The sequence below is a fragment of the Protopterus annectens genome, chromosome 7.part0 (genome assembly GCF_019279795.1).
Source record: "Protopterus annectens isolate FY-2018-M chromosome 7.part0, PAN1.0, whole genome shotgun sequence".
NCBI classification, from domain to species: domain Eukaryota; kingdom Metazoa; phylum Chordata; order Ceratodontiformes; family Protopteridae; genus Protopterus; species Protopterus annectens.
Window position 1 is genome coordinate 779,478,474 of NC_056739.1, and position 22,774 is coordinate 779,501,247.

The following is a 22,774-nucleotide window of genomic DNA, read 5'->3' on the forward strand; positions in this document are numbered from 1 at the left end:
AACCTATCTAAAAACAACATCTCAAAACTTTCTACCTGTTATAATAGCATAGCTAGATTTATCACAAGCTCTCCATTTCAAACTCACCATTGCCTTAACCTCAAACAACTAGGATGGCTTGAATTGCAGAACCATATACTCTGTCAACAGTTACTTATCCCTCAAAAGATCCTATACCACCCCAATAACATCCCTATCCTCACTAATCTGATTTCACCATATAAAAACCTAGCTACACTACTTTCTGCAAATAAACTCCTGGTCTCCTCGATTAAATCTAACAACAAAGCTGGTGACTCACTTTTCTCAAACACTACAGGTAAAAACTGGAATCAGCTCCCTCCTGAACTTTCTACCCTAGCCTCTACTTCTCTATTCAAAAAACATATTAAAGAACATCTTAAAACTCAGTGGCTTTGTCCTTGTGCTAACCCAGACTGAAACATTTTTCCCCTCCTGCTTATACCCCTACCTCTCCCCTAATCTACACCTCCAAATCTACTTACTTCTCTTTTTTTTCTCTCATAGTAATAAGATAAATACAAGGACTTGACTCTGTTGCTCATATCCAACTTGTGTTTTAGTGTACTTGTTTTATTTTTTATTATTTAGTTTAACTTTTAGCATAATGTATTTAGTCAATATTTTAATACTATATTTTTCTTTAACCAATACTACCTCTGTACTATTATTATACATGTCTTTGTTGTATATTGTTAACTTTGTTATTGTTTATGCTTGGAGCTTTTCTCCCTGGGCCTCTACTGAAAATGGACATATATCCAGTTGGACTAGCCCGGTCAACAAATGTAAAATAAAATAAAATAAATAAATAAATAAATTATTTCATTACATTTGTATCATACAAGAGGATCACACATGCTGACTCTTTAACGTTTGATATTTCTCAAACTATATGTCTCATAATCAAGGAAGAGATGGGTAAAAACATCATCCAAGATTAAAAATAACAGCTCAGAAGGCCCAGATTTAAAACCAGGTTGCTTCATATATATAATATAAAAGATCAGTTAATGAAACCTTGACCTATGTTATTTAATCTACTGTTAAAAAAACACTGTTGTTCCTCATAACTGAGAGCTTGCCAATATAATGCCCATATATGAAAAAGGTTCTTATAATGCCATCACCAAGTATCAGCCCATTAGTCTAACATCAATATTAGGTACATGTTTTGAAAGATGCCTATCTGCTATTATAGATGCGAGAAAAGAAATTAATTTAATTGATACCAACCAACATGGTTTAATGAGTACGCATTCTAGATTTACTAATCTAGACCAATTTTATGACAATGTTAGTGAAGCCTTAGGTATTTGGAGAAAACAATTAGAGGGGAAGGTAATAGAATGGGAAGGGGCCAAGAATTAATTTGAACTGCAGGCTAGAGATCGCCTTCCCTATCAAGGTACAGGCAAAGAGAAATGGAAAGAAATAGGGGGATCCTAAGTGAAAGACCTGCACTGGTAGAGTTGTTAATAGAATCTAGAAAATAAGCTGCTGCTAAAAAAGGGATATTAGTAGGGCATATAAAATATTGCATGATAACTATAGGAATCAATCGGATGAGGTTAGAAAGGCTTGGGAAGATGCCCTAGATAAGCAATTCACAAAGAAACAATGGGGGTATATATATGGCTCTCAAATGCAGCAAAGACTAGAAGATTTTGCATCTTTGCTTGGAACTGTTTGTATAAGTATTTTTGTTCCCCAAGTAGACTACAGAGAATTTTTCCTCAGGTAGACAGCAAATGTTGGGGGTGTGATGGGAAAGTAAGAGGTAATTGTCTTGCATCTGCTCTTGCTCTAACCCAGGCTGAGATTCTGTATACAAATCCCCCTTTCTCCTCCTACCATAATACTATATTTTCTATAACTACTACTTATGAAGTCATTTCTCCCCACATCCATGGTTACATATTTAAATCCCTTTCCCTGATCTCTCCTTCCCATCTTGTTGCTAAAGTTTCTATTACCTTTCTGTCATCCCTCCAGCATGTATTAATGTCACTTTGCTCCACACTGTACTAATCAGCTCTTTTAGACACCCTTCCACTCTTACAAACCTTATGTGAACTAAACTTTTACTTCTTAAGCCTCCCTCTAAATATAACTCTTCCTCTGTTACATGTAACATATGGTTAACTACTAATTTCTTTGCAAAATTATAACAATTCCAAAAAAAACTTTCCAAACAATGTATTATGCTTACTTCAGCACATAGTATTGCTGCCTTCCTACTTGTATAAAACTACTTGTATTTCACATGAGCTATAACCTTAGTCATGCTTTTGTTGAAGCCATATTGTGTGTACATTGTATATAAATTTGCTTGTATGAAATGTGTCCTTTTCTTACTTTTTTTTTTGTATTATATGTTAAACAGAGCTTTTCTTGTCGGACTTCTGCTGAAAATGGGCACAACTGGCCCAGTCAGATCTTCCTGGTAAACAAATACCAATAAATGACTAAATAAATAGGGAACTTATTTTTTGAGAGTGTAATGAGTTGGCAGACTTTAAAAATTTCCTGCAGATTACTCTATCAGAAATATTGGGTGAGCAAATTGGTGTAACTAAGGAAATTATTTTTTGAGCTGTGATACAGAATCAGAATTGCCTAGACATAGTAAGGCCTTATTGAGTTTATTTCTGGTGGCTGCAGGAAAAGAAAACAAACCACTCAATATCAGTTTGGTCTACAGAGATTCTGAACCAGCTCAAACCACACATACCAATCAAAAACATGAAGTACGAAAAAAAGGTGAGTGCTTTTGTTTTATTTAATATAAAACTTCACAGACAAAAAAAAATGGATTTAAATACTCATACTTCTGGTCATGTGACAGCCAAGCCCCCAAAAGTGAACAAATTTAAAGAGATAGTATACATTTTCACAATATATGACTAATTAATACACACACACACACACACACACATATATATATATATATATATATATATATATATATATATATATATATACTTTTTAAAAAACAAAAAAGAATTATCATATAGAAAAAATGCACACATAAAATAGTAAAAAAAATTAAAATATGCATGCATATTTATACTTTATATCTCTAATGCTTTTAATTTTAAAAGGCAGCCTATAGAAGTCTGTTTGTTTAATCCTGGCCATACAGTGGCATTAAACATTAGTTGCCAGTATAACTCCTACTTCTCTAAAAATAGAAGCCATGGTCCACCATGTTTGGGGTGGTCAACCTTCTCAGTAATAACAAATTTGAATGCATGACCCGACTACTCCTTTAGGTGTTTAGCTAATGTTTTGTGTTCATTATTCTTCCAAATATTGTAAGTTTGCTCATATATTCACTCCCTGAGCTTTCTTTCAGTCTTGCCAATGTAAAACGCGGGGCAAGACTGGCACAGTGCTACATATACAACCTCAAGCATCAGACAATTTCATGATCCTTTTACTGTAAACCTTACCTTTCTTATTCTAAATTCATGCCAGACTAAAATAAACTTACACATAGAACAATGTCCGCATTTATTCATATTTTTTGTTCTATGTTTTCTGTTTACCCAAATCCTTCAATAATATTCTTCAGGATCTGTCCTTTAGTTTATACTATTTGTGGTTTATTATTGATTTTATTCAAAATATTCTTATCATTGTTTAGTATAACCCAGTTTTTTAAAATGACTTGTTTAATTGTATCAGAATCCATGTTAAATCTAGTTATAAAAGAATTCCTGTAATTTACAGCCCTATTAATATTATCCACCTCATCACCATTATTAATTTCATTAACTCTTAGCACATCATTAATGACAGGTTTATCTAAATTAAGTTGTATAGGTCTATCTAAATGATCATAGTTTTAATACGTTCACATTCATCTAAAAAAGTTTCAAAAGAGGTAACCATACACGCAGCCCTTACAAATTGTCCTTTAATGGCTGCTTGTTTTTGTACAAGTGGATGTAAACCTGAAAAATGCAAACATGTACTTGAAAATGTAATCTTCCTTTACATGTGAGATAAATATCTCTTGCTCGCAAAATCCTTGATAAGCATGATATCTAGGTAATTTAAGTATCATGTGATTCAAAAGTAAACTTTAAAAAACTAGTAGAATTATTAATAAAATCCATAAACTTGTTTATCTGTTCGGCCTCCCAGATAATAAGTATATCATCTAGGTACTGTGTGTGCACAATTTACAAAATGTTATATATTTAGATTTGAAAAGAAAGTTATTTTCACAGTGGGCCATAATGACATTAGTGAAAAGACCCCCACAAGCGGATCCCATTCCTACCTCTGTTGTTTGTAAATCATATTTATTTTCAAATATAATGAAATTATTCTTTAATACTATTTCCAACAGGGATTAATAGGTATTAATCCTTTCTTGTGGTACATCTTTTTTTTGTGAAGAAATTCAACAAACCACTTAAAAAAAAAGTTATTCTTCTGGTCTCATTTATGTAGCTATTTGTCAGTCTTGCTTTTGTTTTTACGTGGGAAAAACAGAGAGGAAATTTAAGGAGTGTAGTTTTGAGCATACATATGACATAAAGCATATGAATATGAATAACACCCTGTACAAACATATTCATAAATTTCCTAACCATCAATTTTTGTTTTATGGGCTAGATAAGGTAGAAAAAAATCCCCGGGGAGGATCTTGGTCAGAGCTCCTTGAGTTCAGGGAGCTCATATGCCAAATTAGACTTAATGCATGTTTTTTCACCAGTTTAAATGATTTTCTATCACCAGTGTTTTGAAATTGAGTTTTTATTCAACTTGATTAATTTTTCCCTATATTTGGATTTCTTTAATGCATATTTTTAGGGCAGGATTATATTTGTGTAATGTTTTTATATATGTTTGCTCTTTAACTACTAGTCTGCTTGCTGAGTTACTGTGATTATTTTAATGTTTCAAGTGTTTTTCATTGGTTGTTTTAATCATGTGATATGGTGTCCAGAGTTTTAAAAAACTTTGGATATGGTTTGGTATCATTCTGAAGAAAACATTTGTTATAAACAATAAAAGCGCTCAATAAATGTATTTTTTATTGGTTTTTTATCGCTTCGTGTGGCGGCTTAGCTCGTTTAGGCTCTTTTGCATTTTATTTTGGTTTTATGTTCATTTCAGGTTCTAGGTCTGTGTTTTTATTTGTTGTTAAATCTAAGATAAAGATGCATAACACAACCCTATCCTTGTGAAAAATCAGGTAGGTTTGTCCCACCAAGACAGTCTGCAGCTGAGAAACTCTCCTTGCAGATGTCAGGGTAATATGCAAAACATAGTACCTTGTTAAAAACTTATCCCATGAAGAAGGAATTTGCTTGTGAGGGGGATCTCATATGCAATACTCATTTCTTGAACTGTTTTATAAAAAAAGAAGAAAGAAAGAGGGGGAGCTGTTGGTAGATAAGTGGAGATGGCCACTAAATGCACCTTAATGGATGCATATGTTAAACCATGCTGATGTAGATTTAGCACTAATATTTCAAGACCAGAGGGACATTACCCACAATGGGTCCTCTTTTCCATAGGCAGCACTTAGAAAACCTCATTCATTTGCAAACATAAGATTTTCAAATAGTAGGTTTTCTGGCATCTTTAGGCACCTGCTGCACATTCTCAAGAAATAAAAGCCTAAACAGAGTTAACACAGAATCATCCAAGCTGTCAATAGAAGTTTCTCCAAACTGAGATGCACCAGTCATTTCTGAGACTGTGTGATCAGGATCAGTATGTGAATAAGTCTGTGATAACTACCAGTGGCTAAAACCATAAACAGGGAGAGCCAACATTGCCTGGGCCAGCAGATAGTTACCAGAATGATATTTGGCATCTCTGTTTGAACTTCCATTAGTACCTTTTGAATCAGTGGAAATGGTGGAAATGCATACAGGAATATTCCTGTCCCAGAGAACAAGAATGTGTCTGTCCTCTAAGCATGGTCACAGGGATGTATGGTACAGAATTTTTCCAGCTATTGGTTTTGAAAAGAGATGAACAGATCAGTTAGAAGTATTCCCTACATCTAGGGTAGATCCTAGAACACCACTGCCTTGTGCTTCCACTCGTGCAGGTCTGTCTAGGATATGCTCAGTCTGTCTGCTACAATATTCTGCTCTGATGGAATGTCGGATTCCTGAACAGACAGAGAATTTTGACAAGCCCACTCCCAAGCTATCATTGCCTAATGACACACAGGGTAAGACCTCCTACTTCTACAGTTTGTTGAGGTACCACAACACTGTTGTTATGTCTGCAGCCACCAGAAAAGGACCTCCAGTCCAAAAGTGGTGAGGGACTTTCAAGGCATAAAACACTGATAACATTTCCTAGATATTTATGTGCTTCTGTATGTCCTTGATTCCCCAAGTGGCTAGTACCTGCATCCCTATTGACAGATTTCCCCAGGTGAAGTTGAACATATCTGTCTGAAGTCTGGACACATTTGTACTGTCTGGGTGGGCAGAAAGGAAGCCCTGGATTGATTCTCAACTGATCTCTAGACCACAGTATTTCTCGTATGGTGAGGAGTAGCACTAGCAACAAGTACTCAAGGGAAAGAAGGTGATGCATCCAACAATTTCAGACATATGATTGCATTTATCTCATGTAAAAATGGGCCAGTAGAAAAATGAGAATTATGGAAGCTACCACTCCAAACATTTCTAGGAATTCTCTCGCCGAGGTTACATTCCTGGGGGGAATTCTGAAAATACCATCTGGTACAACAGGAACTTGTCTTCATACAGAAATGCCAGAGTCTTGTTGAAGTTAATTAAGCACTGCAGAAAGAGAAGTCTTTGTGTGGGTGTCATACATGACTGTAGGAGGTTCATCTTGAACCCTAGATGGGAGAGTCAGGACGAGACCTTCTCTGTGATTCCACACACCAGGACAGATACTTTACACAGATCAGCAAGTCATCCAAGGAATAAAAAAGTAAATGTCCTGAGTCCATCAGTGGGCCACCAGCAGAGCAATGCATTTGGAAAACACTTGCATAGCAGTGAATAGCCCAAAGTGCAATGCAAACAAAAGATTATATGAACCAGACACAGCAAATCTTAGATATTCCCTGAAGAGATTAGCCCTGAGGATATGAATAAAGGCATCCAACACAACCAGGATCACTGTGAAGGAGTGGTCCTGAAATAGAGGAAGGACTGACTGCAGGGTGAACATACTGAACTTGGTAACCTACACAAATGTATCAAAAAAGAACAGTCCCACAATGGTCTGTAAGACTGCTGTTTTTGGAGAACTAAGAAAATACTAGAGAAGAAACCTCTCCTTCTTTCCAAAAAATAGACTGGCTCTATGAACCCTGAGTCCAACATTTTCTGGAAAATAGGAGGCAATAACAAAGTATGGTTCAGAAGATGAGGGGGAACTGACCTGAACAGAAGAGGAAGATCTATAACCTGGGTATGCACCCTTAATCAACGGCTTGCACCATGGATCTAGCCAAAGCCACCATCTCAGGTGGGAAACCAGTCCAACACTATTGCTCCACTACTTGGAGGGTCTTCTGTCTCTTTTTCAGGGGGCAACAAACTAGCCATCTCAATACGAAATACTAGCTACATAGTCAGTCCATTAAGAAGATGGACAAATCCCTCTATTCTCCATCTAAATAGCAATCTAAAGACTATTTCTGAAGGGATACTATTATGAACACTGCACTGAGAAAATGACAGTATTTTCAGTAACAGAGTCCAAAGCATAACATACATGCACAAAAGTCCTCTGAGTTTGTAAAAAAAGGCTAGTTTCAGTGCAAATGAATCATCTATCCTAAAACAGCATTAAACAAGAATTATACAATGACTGGCCATTAATATTCAAAAACAAGCACGCTGATTGGCCAGACCAACCAGCGTGCCCATTGTAAATCCGAGAATATACTAATGGAAAAAGGTCTGGTCGCCTGGACTTTTTCCGTTAGTATATCTCCTCTTTTTTTTTTTTTTTTTTTTTGCTCTGCAGAGGTAGCAACGGAGAAAGGAAGATCTCTGTTGCTTTTTTTTAAGATATCTCGCTATGTTATACAAGTTTAAGAACTCATATAACATAGCATGATATCTTAAAAAAGCAATGTAGATCTTCCTTTCTCCATTGCTACTTCTGTACAGCACTGATGTATTGCGTAAGCGTGGGAACACAAGTCCATTACGCATGCACAGTACATCAGAAATGCTCCAGGATACTGGAAAACTGTGGAAGGGCAGCACAGAGGCATTATACAATGACATTATTTAAGAAAAGTAAGTATTTTTTCTTAAATAATGTCATTGTATAATAGCAATAACCCATGGTTGGGTGTGGGCAATGCTGGATTTACCCATGGTTGGCTTTGTTTGGTCAGTCAGGCGTCTCCCTCATGACCAAACCACACCAACCGTGGGTAAATCCAGCATTACCCACACCCAGCCATGGGTTACTGCTTAAATAAATCATAAACTGATGAAACATTCCTTTCAAAAATGTTTAATAACAATATAGTGTCAAAAGCAACCTGAAGTCTATTTCTGAAAGGGTTACTATTCTAAGGACTTTTTCTCCCGGCTTTTTCCTAGTTAGGGCTCACCACAGCAGATCATCTGTCCACTCATGACTGGCAGTGGAGTTTTTACGGTGTCGAAGTTGCCAGCCCGACGCCCAACCTTCCACAGAAGGCACACACACACACACACACACACACACACACACACACACACACACACACACACACACACACACACACACACACACACACACACACACACGCACTCATGCCTAGGGCCAATATAGTGTGTCCAATCCATCTACAGCATGTCTTTGGGATGGGGGAGGAAACCGGAGCACCTGGAGGTAACCCACGCGACCACAGGGAGGACATGCAGACTCCACACAGAAGGCACTCCAGCCGAGGATCAAACCGGAGAACTTCTTGCTGTGAGGTGGCAATGTTAACCATAGCATGGCACTAAAATATCAGTTTAAATAAAAAAAAAAATAAAAAAACATTTAAATGATATAATCCTACTCAATCATCTCAAATAATCATAACCCCCCCAAAGAAAGTGCAACACAATCAAGTTTTCCTGCCAAAACTTCCAAACAAAGCCTTTAATCAATAGGCCTTACTGTGCTAGTCAAAGTAAACAGAAGCATATATAAAATTTCTAATCAGAAAAAAAAAAACAAGCAAAGCAGCAGCATACACTATTCAAGCACTGACAGAAAAGGCATAGGGAGGAAATAAAACCCAAAACAGAACTGACTCCTGTAATTCATAAGGAGTTACAAGTATTAGTACCATATCTAAATGTAACTGTAAGTTCTTTTTTATGAGACCCATTGCTCCTACTACTACTGGAGCTGTCTGGATATCTTTTTTCCACAATGCTCTCGTTTCTCCCTGAAAATCCTGTTATTTTATGACTTTGTGTCTCTCTGTACATAAGTAACTGTAATCACTGGAAGTAGCAATTTCAATGTTCAATGCTACTTTTGTCTTCTTTATATGGACTAATACATATGGTTTTCTCGCAATTATTTTCTGAACTGCTGGTAATGAGTAATCCCACATGATATAACTTCATCATTCTCTATTATCTTTGTGGCCCATGTTTCAAATGTTTCTCAGCTACTTCAATATTATAATATTATAATGTTTGCACAATCCATATTTGCAACAGTCTTGCCACATTATTATGCCTTTCAGTATATAGGCCCTGTGCCATTAGTGTGTCATATCCAGCAACAAAATATGCAACTGTTTCCAGTTCTGTTTTACAGAATCGGCATTTGTCTGTTTCTCCCATATGTTCAATGGATTTTGTAATCCAGAGTGTATGTAGTCCACTATCTTGGGTCGCCAATATTAACCTTTCATCTTTTGCTTTACATTCGCCCCTTTTTAACCATTCCTGTGTCAGATCCTGATAGACAAAGAGTTTTCTGTACTTGCTACAATATTTATGCCTTTTCCACATTTCTTGCCTTCTCATCTGATCCTTCTCCTTATATTCTTTCTTTTCTTTTTTTTTTTTTTGGCACTTTCAGTTGCTGCCTGATTTTTGTCTACTTCTGGTTTTATTTCCATTCCCACTTGACACCAATATGCTTCTGATAACAGAAGCAGGGAAGTCATCTTAGACTTCTAGTATGTTCGGACCTGGTGAGATCAGCATATAAGTATGCAATCCCACAATTGCAGAACTATACATGTAACAAGTTTTGAGGAGGTCCATACCTCCTTAAGAACGAGGGGTATATAATCTTGATGGTATACACTGATTTTTATATATCATTTGATAAGTGTGAAGCATTTTTCTGCCCAAGTGGTCCAGTACCTTTTGGGACCAAGAAATCACCCCAAAACTGTAATTTAGAATAGGAAGAGCAAATGGTTTATAGCTTGGACTTTATTCCTAGATGTCAGGACTGTTTTCAATATTAGTGTTAGTCTTCTAAAATATTCCTTACTGAGTTAGTATGCATTTGTTCATGTATTATTGTCGATACATCATCAATTGTCAAATATTTACTCTCCTGTTCAAGTTCCCTTATATCACATTCCTGTCCCAAACTGACATTTTCATGGTGCTGAAGCGTTCCTGCTTTAAATGTTGCTTTTGCACATTTATCAAGACCAACTGGCATTCTTATATCATCTGAGTAGGTTTTAACTACTTGCAGTTGTGCTTTCGGCTCCTCATCTGATGAGCTATACAGTCTTTACATTTGGTTGTTTTCTAGGAGCCAAACTGTAACCATGACCTAATCTGTTAAGTAGACAGCATAACGGGTTAAAGGTAAGATAAAAGAGCAGCAGTGATCACCAAGAGTCGCCCTGGAATATCTCCCTTTGAATTTTTATCCCTGGGATAATAATTTGTCCTTTATCATGGCTTAGATGCAAAGTGTTTTTCCACTATTTCACTGTAATGTAACTGATCAATATAGGGTGTACCTAATACATCTGTAAGCACTCATTTATCCAAGAACATGGGATGCTGTCAGATTCTGTTCTGTAGGCTATCCATGCCATACTTCATTTCTTCCTTTTTTACAATCTCTATTATGACCTTATTTAACAGCAAATGATCCTTTGTTCCATATGACTTCCTTTTGTTACTCTTTTGTTCTATTGCAATAATTGAGTTTTTTTCTAAATGACTATAAACTCTGTCTGTATCAATTCCAGCATATGGTTTGTACATCATCGGAAGGCTAGTTATTGGTTTTTAGTTTTAAGATAGCTTGTAGGTTCACTCTTAAGGAGGAGTATTGTTTTTACTGTTGTTAACCAGATTGATGTCTCTTCAGAATGAGCATATAAATAGTTCTTACTCAGGGCTAAATCTTTGTGTAAAGATGTTAATATTGTTAGCCAAAATTTAGGTATTGCATCTGGGCTTGAGGTTTTCCAAATAAGAGCTTTTCTTAGTTTTGTTTCAACTTTTCTGGCTGTTACTTCATCGCAGTTCATATCCTCTACATTTATTTATTTACTTGACATTTGCTGACTGGGTTAGTCTGATTGGGCAGATGCCTTTTTTCAGCAGAGACCAGAGGAGAAAAGCTCCAAAATGCAGAGTATAAAAATTAACAACACAATAAGTATAACGGTAGTAACAATCAGTAAGAATAACAGTAATTACAGTACAGCTTCATCATAATCATAATCACAGAAATAAAAATATAATACAATATAACAGTAGTCACAGTACAGCCTCATCATAATCATAGTCACAGTACATTTGAATTTCTTACTGTTTCTTTTAGTTTTTCTAACTATTCATCATTTTTGTTATGTTCCACATGATCTTCCTAAATATTTATCTAAATTTGTCTATTTCTTCTTTTTTCATTGGTGTTTCTATTCCTTTTGCTTTGTTTCCTAATTCTCTACAAAACTTGTTTTGGATTATCCATGAATTGCTTTGGTACTTTTCCTTCATGTTTATCTGTATACCATCTGTGTTTTTCTGGCTGAGCTTATATCATTAGATAAGTATTTGCAATCGTGTATGATAGATCCTGGCCTTTTCTCATACTATGCATTGCTTTTATCACATCTATTTTTCAAGTATTTTTGTTTGTCTACCTTCTATACTCTTCTAACAGTGACACTTCTTGTCTTAATTGCTTTATAGTTTTCTCTATTTGATGTTTCCATAATGACATTTTATTCCTTGCCTTCTGTTTCCTTATTGCTCTGTATTTTTGTGGTACAGCTTTATCTGTTATTAATTTAGCTGCACAGTAATATATACTATTTACTTCTGTTATAGCGCATGAATTTCTAGTAATAGTCTTGATTGCTGTGTTTATCTTTTTATCAGACCTGTAACATTTTGGGTCTTGTTTACTTTCTGGAATCTATTTCTTTCATCGACCTTAATATGTCTATCCATCTCTATTAAATCAAGCAACTCTTCCTTTAGAGCGATCATTGTCTTCTAAACCAAGGGAACATTCTTTGTTCTCTGTTTCCTGTGGGCTTTCTAAAGAAAGTTCCAGAACATCCTACTGTGAAGTAGCTTCTTCAGCTGCATCCTACATCATCCGTTGCTCCTTCATATGGGAACTCATTAGCCCATCTCTCCACAACATTGCCTGAGTCAGAGTTACCAGTGTTTCCTACTCCTTACCTTGCTGTGCAACTCCAAATTAACATTTGTGCTGGTTTCCTGCTGAAGACTCCAAATCATCATCATGTGGAAAGTGATCAGATGCTTCCTGTTCCACCTGTTTTGCCTTAATTTAAGAACTCATTGTTCCATCATGCTATGACTTTACCTAAGTTGGATCTTCTACACTAAATCCTTCGTTTATCAGGTAATCCATACATTCAGTTTCTATTTCTTTAACTTCTCCATTACTAATCTTCTTTTCTGCTTTTCCCCTTCATTTTCTTATTTTTTGTTTTGTGAATTTTTCCATATCTGGGTGCCTTTGTCTGTATCACTGTCCAAATATCTTTGGTGCTGCTTTTTTGTATTGATTAGTTTTGCTTTCTCCTTTGCATGGATATTGTACCATATCAACTCTCTTTTTCTTTTCCATGTTCATATTTCTTCTTCAGATGTCTCCAACTCCACTTGTTTCTCCTTAATTTGGGTACTCATTGTTCCATCAGGCTGTGATATAACGTGTTTTAGACTTTCTACACTAAATTATTCACTTTGCAGGCATTCCATAACTTCAGTTTCTATTTATTTAACTTCTGCCTAACTAATTTCCTATTTTGCATTCCCCCTTTGTGTTCTTATTTTTTGTACTACATTTTTTCATATCTGGGTGCCTTTCCCTATATTTCTCTTCAAATTTCTTTAGAGCTTTTTTATTTATTAGTTTGAATTTTTTTTCCTTTGGGCCATATCAGATCTCTTTTTCTTTCCCACATTCATGTTTCTTTTTTATACCTTTCAAAAGTTTCCGGATTTTGTTCTTTATATTTTCGCACTTCCTCTGTTGCTTCTTTTTCCATGCAGCCCAAAGTTTCTTCATCTATGTAATGTTTTGTTTGGGTCTGTTGTATTAATGAATGCAAACTTGCATCTGAAGCTTTTGACTGCTTTTCTTGTGTAAGTATTTTTATTATCTCTAATTTCTCTCCTAATCTTTCTGAATAACTTCTGTCTGAAAATTCTGGGCTTCTTGCATAATAGTAACAATACACAAATTCTTCCTTATCTTCAATAGTCCACTCTATAATTTTTATGGCTCTTTTTTGGCGAATCAGTTTTTTTGTTTTTTTGTGGACTACTGCTTCCTTCTACAATGGGGGGGTCCTCTTCCTGAGCCTAGCCTAATCCCATTGTAGGAATGTTTTTGTGTCATGAAAATTCTACACTGTTATTTTTTTCCAGTCTAGGCACCAGTGTTTACACCAGGATTGGGTACTTTTTTATCCTGGGACTTGTGCACCCAGTTTTTGAGAGGCAGTATCCAAAGATCTCTTTCTCTGAGTATGGTACAAGAAAACTGAAAGGGTCCTTTCTGTGAGGGTGAAGGGCTGTCCTGGTTGTACCAGAGGATTGGATCTTTACCTTGACAGACTGGCATTGAGAGGAGTTCTGAGCTTTTATAGACTGCTGCTGGCGGGATAGCAGGGCACTTCTACTTGTATGCCAGTAAGGTACTGTGTTTGGTGAACTTAGTTAAATTATTACAGAATTTTATTTATTTATTAGCATTTATTTTCAGGGAAGTTTAACTAGGGTGTGGGCAGAAAATCTCCACAATGAACACTATAAATGCAGAAATACTAACAACTTGCAATTGATATTACAGTATAAGACAAAAGGAATTGAAAAAAAAAAGACAAAGTAAATAACATTCATTGTAAATTTTTTTACATTTCAGAGTATCTATATGAAGTATTCACCAGGAAGAATTGTTTCAAATATATAAAGAAGTTCAGTAGAAACTTAGACTACTATATTTACAGAATTTACACATTTTGCAGAGGTACAGAATGTTTCAAATCATTCATTATTTGGAGCTGAGATGTGCTAGAATTTTGATTTAATCCAGGAGATCTTTGTCATGTCAAACACATATGAAAATTTTATAGTAGATGGTTTATAGCAGGAGAGGTGGAGTGTAAGAGGTCATAGGGAAGAAGCTGACAATGAAGATGGATGATCTTAACTGGTGAATTTAAAAAAAAATACTGATAGGTAGTGGTAAGGTAGGTTATGAGACAGAAGTGGAGATATATGAACACCATGAGAAATGTGTTTTAAAAGGAAAAATTACAGTTGAGGAGGTTTATTTTGGGGTAGACAAACAGGAACACTTCAATTTCTCAAAGAGGTTTATTTTTAGGATGGCCTTATAGTGATAGGGTTACTGATTTCTCAAAATGATATTGGGAGGCAATTCCACTGTTTTGCACTGTAGCAACAATAAAAAGCTGTACCATGTGAGTTAGCAGAAGTTATACATGTAAGGATGTGAGTGATCAGGGGGTGAAATACCATGTGATGAGAGTTTAAGGGAAGGACATTTCTCAGAAGTGGGTAAAATTTTATGTGCTAAATTCAACCAGGCTAACTTAAGGATATTAAGGTATTCTAACCAGCAGAGTTGTCTAATTCAGAATTTTTCTGTAGCACTGCTTAAGTTTTGAAAGCTGGTATTATAGTCATAAATAAATAACATTAAGAATTTACCTTATATGCCTTTAGCCAGGAACAACACTTCAAGATGTGCAAACAGATTTTATTTTTACAGTGCTGGGAGACGATCTTCATAGCAGATGTCAAAATAGTCCCTCTGAACAGAGACAAACCACATTTTTATCATTTTTTTCTTATCAAACCTAGTCATGCACTTTCATTATGTTATAATGACTGTGTCCTACAGAAAACTTTGCAAATGTCCTTATCCCTTGTGATTTTCGCCTCAGACTTCACATGAACACCTTCCTATACATGATTCATCTGCTTCCAAGGGGTCTTGTTTCTGACCTTGGATGTTTCAAACCTACCCTAGCAACAACGCACTCCTAGCCTGGAGGAGTCAGGCTAACAAATTCCTTTTTGTAATAACTACATGCCTCACTTCATGCAACACGTACTAATGTCTCTTATTACATACTAAAAGAATGCAGTTTAAAATGAACAGTAATACTGTAGCTTCCGAAGCTGTATTTTTCCCAGCCCTGCATACAAATTATATTTACTTTTTAACAATCATATTATAGCATCATTAATAAACTGAAATTAATATACATTTTAATAAGCTGGTTTTGCCCCATAAAACTGGTCTTAGTGTAAGTTACTAAGTGTGGAAGCTGGATAGGAGAGTATGTGGGATAGAAGTCCTAAGGGCTATCATTAAACAAAATGAGAAGGTGAAAGTAATTTTACATAGACAGATTGAAGAAACAAATCTTGCCATTACAAAAGACCTTATGTTCAATATTAAAGAAGAGAGAGACAAATATTTCAACATAAGTAACAAGATAGATGAGAGGTGTAACATTTTGATTAAAAGGAAGGTTAAGAAATTAGAAAGGGATTTAACAGAGCACAAAGATAATAGGAGTTACCCAAATGGGTACAACCACTTTGAGAGGCAGAATGAAGGGGAAAGACAAGGTAAAAGAAATTATGAAACTAATGAGGTTGATGTAGGAACTGATAGGGTAGACCATTTAGATTATCCCCCCTTCAAAGGTCCAAAAGGATACAAAAACAAGTACCCCCCCCCACAGGACAATTGGTTCTATTACAGCAGGAGAAGGGCAAGGGGTGGGACAAAGGGAAAAGGCAGATACTAGCACCCCTTAACATCTATTATACCTTCTAACCCTAATAACAATGAGATTATTTTAAGGGAATGATACAAATTTACATGTAACAACTTTAATATATTTAATTATAGTGACATAGAGTTAACCAAAGAACAATATTAGTTTACTATCCGAAGGGTTTAAATTTATTCCACAAAAGAAATGTAATTTAACGAAGGTCATACTGGCCCTTAAAATGTTTGTGCGTAAAGTTAATTTGGATGTAATGTTTGCAAACAACCCACAAAAACAATGGGGAAGTTATAAGAAGGAAAAGTACCTATTATCCACCCCTACGTCCCCAGCTTAAAAAGTTTGAACTACTTGTGGAAAAAGAACTAAGAAAGATAATCCCGAAAAGTAAAAGAAAATACAACCTTAAAAATGGTGAAAGGAAAATCTTGGAAGAAATTAGGTTAAACAACAAGGTAAGAATTATGAGACCTGATAAAGGTGGGGGAGCAGTCATTGTAGACACTATTACATATGAAGAGAAAATGTTGGATATTTTAGGGCATAATAAAACCTGGCTCAAACCTCACATCAAAAGTGAGGAAATACTTCCACCTGAATACAACATCCTTCACATAGACAGATTGTCCAAAAAAGGAGGTGGTGTAACATTGAAATTTAAACACCACCTCAGTATTCAACTCCTGAACACATCTGCCCCTCACCACAACAATGAAGAAATCCTTTATGCAAATCTCAAACTAAACCCAAACAAAACAATCAATATCATAGGATGCTATTTCCCACCAGGGCAAAATATTACACCCCTAGAAAATCTCTTGAGCTGGGCTACTCTATCTCTACCCCAGGAAACCATCATTCTCGGTGACTTTAACATCAGCTGGCTATCCTGTAATAACAATCTCCTAACAATTCATCTTAATCTCCATGGGTTCACTCAACTCATCCAATCCCCTGCCTGAATCAACAAAAACCCTAACAATCATACCTTACTTGACTGGACCCTAGTCAACAAAGCCCCTCACTCTTACCTGGCAGGCTGCTTACCTGCCAGTCTTAGTGACCACTCCCTCACTTTCATAATTTGGCACCACACAAACAGTCTCAAGCCCATTATCCACAGGCAGATATGGAACAAGTCCAACTTCAACCCCAACTCCTTCATCTCCTCCCTGCAAAAAATTAACTGGTCACCACTAAAGTACCTCAACCTAGATGAGGCTGTCCACTTCTTCAACAGTACCTTCCTCTCCATCCTAAACACCCATGGTCCTGTAAGAAATGCCAAAGTCAGATCCAGGCATGCCCCATGGTTACAAAAGACCACCAGAACCCTAATGAAATCCAGAGATAAGGCCTGGAAGCACTGGCAACTAACAAAAAAATAACTCAGATAGGCAATCATTCCTTGAACTGCACAATAAAGCCAAAAAGCAAATAAAATTAGACAAATCCCTCTACTATAAATCCACCCTAAACTCTACCAACCACAACCCGATACCCCCCAGCCATCCACCCCCCCAGCAGTATTGCTGAATCCTTCAACAAACACTTCACTGACGCTATAACATCTCTAAACAAACAACACTTCCCTACAACAGCCCCCCAACTCCTACCCTAAACCCCCCACTCCTCTTTTCTTCTTCACCTCAGTACCTACCTTCTACATAAAAAGACTATTGTCAAAACTTAAACCCACCAAACCCGCAGCTGACAACCTCCCCTCTGAATACTTGAAAATTGCAACTGATACACTAGCCTACCCAATTTCAATTCTAATCAACCGTTCCATAACAGAAGGTTATGTTCCCTCGATTTGGAAAATATCCCACATCATTCTCCTCCACAAAGGCACCCACTCCACTGACCTCTCCAATTACTGCCCCTCTGCTATCCTCTCCCCTCTCGCCAAAATACTTGAAAAATGTATCAACACCCAGGTCTCCAACTACCTCCTAGCTAATAATCTCCTCTCCAAAACCCAACATGGTTTCAGGCCATATCACAGCACTACCTCCGTTCTGCTCTCCTTCACCAACACTATACTTCATCAGAAAAACAATGGCCTCTTGTCTACTGCCATATTTCTAGATCTCTCAAAGGCCTTTGACATGGTATCTCATGAGCTACTACTCTCTACTCTCCCCAACCTCTCCTTCTCACATTCAGCCTGCAACTGGTTCCACAGCTATCTACACGGACACCAGCAATCAGTAATCTGGGACGATAACCTATCACCTTACCTCCCAGTAACTCTCAGAGTTCCCCAAGGGTCTATCCTTGGCCCTCTGCTATTCTCACTTTTCACTAACAACCTACATACTGCCACCATACAAGCACCTCTTATACAGTACTCAGATGACTCTACTCTCATCTGCTCTGCCCCCACTCTACCAGAACTACAACAAATCACACAGGAATCATTCTCTTCTGTAGAAAGCTGGCTATGCAGTGCTCAGCTCCTACTCAACCCAAGTAAGACAAAACTTCTCCTGTTCCAACCTTCCAAAGCCACCCAAAACACCTCTCACTTCAACATTCTCGCCAAAGACAATACTATCATCTCTCCATCAGAACACATAAAATTACTCGGTGTGGAAATAGACAACAAACTTAGATTTGACACCCACATATCTCTCGCAATAAAAAAAGCTCACAAGAAACTTGCTGCATTATATCGAAGCAGCCAATTCCTAACCAAGCCAGCTAGAATCTCCAAAGCCAATTCCCAGCTAATCTCCACCCTACTCTATGCATCCCCCATACTTACCAACCTTAGACAGACAGACCTACAAAGCTGGATGCTTGTTACAACAAAATTGCTAAGTTTGCCACTGTAACCTCCTACTGCAGCCATCATTGTCTCTCCCTTAAAGAACTAAACTGTCTAGAACTCCCACAACTCCTTCACTTTAATCAACTCACCCTCGCTCATAAACTTATTAACCACCCCCATAACATCCCTTCCCTTCAAACCCTTCTCCAACCCTATCACTCCACTAGGCCCCTAAGAGCAACTAAAATCAACTCACTGTTATCAAATCCAAAAACTCAGCAGGAGAAGCCATATTTTCATGTACCATATCTAAACTTTGGAACAATCTTCCACCCTCTATAACTACTCTACCTTCCAGCAGCCTTTTCAAGAATGCGCTCAAATTCCACTTAAACTTGCACTGGCTTTGTCTTTGTTCTAATCCAGACTAACACCCCCCCTCCCCCCCTACCTAGACACTTAACCCAGCTATACTACCACCACTACTAACCACAGTCAGAATTAGCTAGTTGTCTTTACATACTTTAAAATCTTGTCTGACAACTTGTGACAAGTTGCGACAAGAAGTGTCACAGATGAGATTTACAAAGATAATATTATCTTTGTAATGACAGACATTATGGATTTGTTTTCAAGTATTCCCCACAATGAAGGTATGGAATTTTTAGAAGAAGCCCTGATAAAAGATAAAAATGTAAAACAAAATGAGCTTCAGTTAATTTTAGAACTGGTGGAATTGATATTGAAAAACAACTTCTTTCACTTTGGTGGAGAGGTTTTTCAACAAAGGAACGGGGTAGCAATGGGGGCCTCTTGTGAGCCCACATATGTTAACATTGTATTAAGAATATAGGAAAAAAAGTTTATTGTTCATTCAGAATACAGAAAATGTTGGGTATTATAGAAAAGACACCAGGATGATATATGCTTGCTCTGGATTGACACAGAGGACAAGCTTAGAGAGTTTATCAAATACATAAGTGAAACTACAGACTTTTGGATAACCTTAATTACTTGGGATTTGACCATTCAAAAGAAAACTGGGGGCTTTAAATCTAAAGTTTACAGGAAAGAAACCTTCTCCAGCTCCTATTTGCACTTTACAAGTGCACACCCTTTTTTCACAAAAAGGAAGCATTATAAAGGGGCAATATGTCAGGGCCAGTAGAATGATCTCAGAGGAAGGTGATTTCTTGGGTGAATGTGATCTACTCGAAAAGTTATTTAGAGAAAGAGGTCACCCATCGGACTTGATACACAAGGTCAAAAGTGAGGTTATTAAAGGAAGAGAAGGCAGGTTTGAATCCATTTTAAGGATGAGCAAAGATAGTGAAGGGGTAGAACACAAGCAGCAAGTTGAACCAAATGACACAGAAGAATACAACATGGCCTTTATTACTGAATATAGTGGAGAGGGGAAGATTATTAAGAATCTGACTGAAAGAGAATGGGATAGGTTTATAGGCTTGACAGATATTGGGATACTTCTAGAAAACCTTTAAAAATAATTTATAGAAAAGGGAAAAATTCAAAGGATATGTTAGAACATAAAAATATGGAGAATAGGGCTAAGAATGTTAATAGAAAAAGGAACATTTAAATGTGGGGCATGTATACAACGTCCATTTATTTGGAAACGAGACAATATATATAAAAGTAGGAATAAGAAAATAGAAGGTCACAGTTACTACAATTGAACACAATGGGTTTAGTATATTTAGCCCTATGTGAAATTTGTGAGGCCTTCTATATAGTTAAAACTGAATGGAAGCTAAGGAAAAGAATATATGAGCATCACCATGACATTAACATTAAAAATTAAAACAATGCATTATATAAGAACACTAAGAAATGTAAAGGGGGCAAGATTTTTATTTTTTGTACTAGAAGAAGTTTAAAAAGACAGAAGGGGAGGGCCCTGGGAAGCAACAAATGAATACAAAGAACTGTTATGACAAATCACTCTGGAAGCCAACATAAACCCAGGCTAAATGAGAATATTTCCCTTGCCCCACTACTAAAAATGAGAGCTGCAAAATTATAATAAAAATGTTTTAATAACTGTCACTTCTTTTGGTTTAAGGTTGGGTAATGTGACACAGTACTTTATTAAGAGGGTTTTATTATATTAGTTTGTGTAGATTTATGTAATATTACTTATAATTAATATTGGTTAAAAATGGTAAGGATTTTTATGACAACTATGGGTTCAAACACTAGATGGAGCCAACGTATTCAAATGAACATAAGGTCTGGATGGGATTATATTTTAAAATGGTTATAAATAAACAAATTAATGATTTTTATTTATATATGATGGTTTTATTTAAGGCACGTATTAAACACATGAAAAAACATGTTATGATGTACAACAATACACTTACTGTATATTTTTTAAATATAGGGTTTGTATGTTTTAAAAATGTTAATAGACAGTTTTGGAAGTGGTGGATGATTGATGGAATGCATCAACTGGAGAGTGGAAAGATTTAATTAACTATATATAAATGATTGTAACTGTGGCTTATTGCAGTATCTGATGAAGTCTTGTTCGAAAAAAAAAAACATGGTGATTATAGTTAAACATTTATGTGTAAATTTTGGTTTAATAAACTTGTTGGTTTCTTCTAATACATTCCTTGCTAAGGTTTGTTGTTATTTTTTCATTCTGTATCACTGCCCCTTAATCTATTCCAACATATTTCTACACTCCTTCCTTGTTCCATATGTTTTATATCATATTCCTCCCCAAGTTTTATATTTTTTGTCTTCAGTTTTTCTCTTTCAAATATTGCTTTTGCATATTTGTCGAGACTAAATGACATTTCTAAGTCATCTGGGAAGACTTTAACAACCTGTAGCTGCTCTTTCAGTTTTTTATCTGATGAACTATACAGTTTTAAATCATCCTTAAAATGTAGATGAGATATGGTTTCACTTGCTGATTTTCTTGGAGTTAGACTGAATCTGTGACCTAGGCTGCTGAGCAAACAGCATAATAGATTAACAGTAATACAAAACAGTAATGGTGACAAATAATCACCCTGAAATATTCCATGCTGGATTTTCACTCCCTGGATAGCAATGTGTCATTTTTTTGTGTTTCATCTACAGAGTGGTTTGCCATTTCTTCATAGTAACTGTAATAACAATTATCAGTATGTGATGGATCTTGTACATGCAGAAGCACTCTATCATCCAGGAATGAGGAATACTATCAAATGCTTTTTTGTAATCTATCCATGCCATACAGAGATTCCTCTTCTTTTTGCATATCTATTATGGCTTTAGTGGACAAAAGATAATCTTTTCCTCCATATGAATCTTTTTTATTCCCCTTCTGTGTTATTATCATGACTGAATTTTTATCTGAATGACTGTATACTCTATCTTCATCAGTTTCCATATATAACTTTTATCGCTAGTTCTTAGGGTGCTCTGCAGGTTCACTTTTAAGTAAGAGTATGGTTTTCCTCATTGTTAGCCAGTCTGGTGTCATTTCATGATGTACGTATAAGTAGTTTTTACTCAAGGCAATCACAGTGTAAAGATGTCAATACCTTTAACCAAAGTTAGGTACAGTATCTGAACCTGGCCATTCCATGTGGGAGCTTTTCTTAACTTTAGCTCTATCTCACTGGGAGTTACTTCATTCCTTTCCATAACTTATATATCAGTCTATTCCAAAATTTAAAAAGATCCAC